We start from the raw sequence: 3,228 nt of genomic DNA, 5'->3' as shown, positions 1-3,228 counted from the left end.
GAGGCAGGAGGCTGACTTTCCTTGAAGTTTTTGCCTCAAATACCGCCATCACGCAAGTGTGCATGGCACTACCCTAATTATTTATACAAAACATCTCAAAATAAAACTTTTAAAATAAATTTATTATTATTTTAGTTATTTACAGTCCAGCCGTTTCCCCATCCTAGTTCCCCCAACACAGTTCCTCAATCCCACTATTGGGCATTTTGGCTAAGGTCTCCTAGTTAAGTCCTGAGAGTCTCTCACCTCTCAGGTCTCCCCAACTCCAATTCTCTGAGGATGCATATATCTATTCATTCTGCTGACCCTCTGGGCTTCTCTCCTATCCCCCAATATCTGATACTGTCCTCCTTTACCCTTACCCTCCTCACTCCCACTCAGGTCACTCCCTTCAATCCTCTAACTCCCAAGATTATTTTCTTCCCCATATAAGTTAGATTGAAGTTCCCTCACTTAGTCCTTTCTGCTTGTCAAGCTTTTTACAGTCTGTGCGTTATATCCTAGCTTTTCTGTACATTTTGGCCAATATCCACTAATTAGTGAGTACATACCATGCATGTCCTTTTGGGTCTGTGTTACCTCACTAAGGATGATATTTTCTAGTTTTATCCATTTTCCTGGAAAATTCATGATATCCACATTCTGAATAGCTGAATAGAATTCAATTGTGTAAATGAACCACATATTCTGTATCTATTCTTCAGTTGAGGGATATCAGGGTTGTTTCCAGCTTCTAGTTATTACAAATAAAGCTTATGTGAACATAGTGGGGCATGTGTTCTTATGATGTGGTGGTGCATCTTTTGGGAAAATGCACAAGAGTGGTATACCTAGTAGGTCTTCAGCTATTTCCAGTTTTCTGAGGAACCTGCTAATAGATTTCCAGAGGCATTGTACCAGTTTGCAATCCCATCAGCAAAGGAGGAGGGTTTCTCTTTCTCCACATTCTCACCAGTATGTACTGACACTTGAATTTTTTATCTTAGCCATTCTGATTGATGTAAGGTGGTATCTCATGGTCGTTTTGATTTGTATTTCCCTAATGACTAATAACTTTGATATTTCTTTAAGCCTTTCTCATTCATTCCAGATTATTCTGTTGTGAATTCTCTGTTTAGTTCTATACCCCATTTTTAATTGGATTATTGGGGATAATCCAATTAGGGATTAAGTTCTTGAGTTCTTTATATATTTTGGATATTAGCCTTCTATCAGATGTGGGGATAGTGAAGTTTTTTTCCTAATATGTAGGTTGCTTGTAACCCTCCTGCTTGACCCTGCCTGCCTCTCATAACCACACCTCTCTGCCCACCTCCTGCTATTTGCCACGCCTCGCTCCTGGTTCCAGTTACATCAGAAGTCCCACCTCCAGAGACCTAATAAGGAGCTGCTGATTGGGCAGCATGCTGATGAACTTGGGGGAGGGGGTTTTGCCTCACCTATTCTACCTGTTGGCTTGTAACAAAGAGATGCATTAAATGGAAGATGACTGGGTGATCACATCTCTTGTTGTCTAATTTTTAAGGTGCCTTCCATGTGGGTAAGATATAATTATGGCTAGCCAATTTTCCCCTGACTCCATTTTCCAGAAAACCCTTTCCTATCATTGCCGCTGGCCAGCAACAGTTGCTGATTTGTCCTATTGATGGTGTCTTTTGCCTTACAGAAGCTTTTCAGTTTCATGGGGTCTCTTCAGTTGATTGTTGATCTTAGAGCCTGAGTCACTGGAGTCTATTCAGGAAATTTCCCCATATGGCAGTAAGTTCGATGCTCTTTCCAAATTTCTCTTCTATTTGATTCAGTGTGTCTGGTTTTATGTTGAGGTCCCTAACCCACTTGTACTTGTGCTTTCTGCAAGCTGATAAATATAAAATTATTTTCATTTTTCTACATACAGACTGGTAGTTGGACCATCACTATTTATTGAATATTCTTTATTTTTTCCATTGTATATTTTTAACTTCTTTGTCAAAGATCAAGTGTCCATAAGTGTGTGGGTTTATTTCTAGATCCTTCAATTCTACTATATCCCACTGATTGACCTATCTTTCTCTGTACCAATACCATGAGGTCATTTTCACTATTGCTTTGTAGTACAGCTTGAGATCAGGGATGGTGATTCCCACTGGAAGTTGTTTTATGGTTGAGAGTTATTAAGGTTATCCATGTATTCCATGTATCCAGGTATTCCATGTGAAGTTGATAATAGCTTTTTCCATGTATGTGAAGAATTGTGTTGAAATTTTGATAGGAATTGCATTAAATCTGTAGATTCCTATTGGAAAATGGCCATTTTCATTATGTTAATCCTACAGCTCCATGAAAATGAGAGAACTTTCTATCTTCTGGGGTCTTCTTCAAATTCTTTTTTTTTCAGGAAATGGAAGTTCTTGTCTTACAGATCTTTCACATGCTTGGTAAGACTAATATCAGTATATTTTACACTATTTGTTGCTATTATAAAGGATGTTGCTTCCCTTTTTTATTTCTCAGCCTGTTTATCATTTGTATAAAGGAAGACGACTTATTTGTTTGATCTAATTTTATATCTAGCCACTTTGCTGAAGTTGTTTATCAGCTGTAAATGTGTCAGATAGAATTTTTGTAGTCACTTATGTATACTATCATATCATCTGCAATTAGTGATTTCTTAACTTCTTCTTTTCCAATTTGTATCCCCTTGATCTACTTTTGTTCTGTTATTGTTCTAAGGTAGAACATTAGCTACTATATTTAATAGTTACAAACAGATTGGGCAGCCATGTCTTGTCCCTGATTTTAGTGAAATTGCTTCAAGTATCTCTCCATTTAGTTTGTTATTGGCTGTTGGTTTGCTGCATATTGCTATTCTTATGTTTAGGTATTGGCTTTGAATTCTGGATCTCTCCAATACTTTTAATATAAACGAGTATTGTACTCTGTTAAATGGTTTTCAGCATCTAATGAGAAGATTTTGACATGTTCTTAGATTAAGTTTGCTAGAATTTTGCTGAATATTTTTGAATTAATACTCATAAGTGAAATTGCTAAGGTTCTCTTTCTTCGTTAGTCTTTGTGTATTAGGTATAGGTATCAGAGTCACTGAGGATTCATAGAATGAATTAGTGTTCCTCCTGTTTCTATTTTAGGGAATAGTGTGAGGAGTATTGGGTATTGCTATTAGTTTTTTGGTTTTTTTGTTTTGTTTTGTTTTGTTTTGTTTTAAGGTTTGGGAGAATTCTGCACTAA

This window comes from Mastomys coucha, unplaced genomic scaffold (assembly GCF_008632895.1).
Source record: "Mastomys coucha isolate ucsf_1 unplaced genomic scaffold, UCSF_Mcou_1 pScaffold22, whole genome shotgun sequence".
Lineage (NCBI taxonomy): Eukaryota > Metazoa > Chordata > Mammalia > Rodentia > Muridae > Mastomys > Mastomys coucha.
This window is presented reverse-complemented; position numbering follows the sequence as displayed.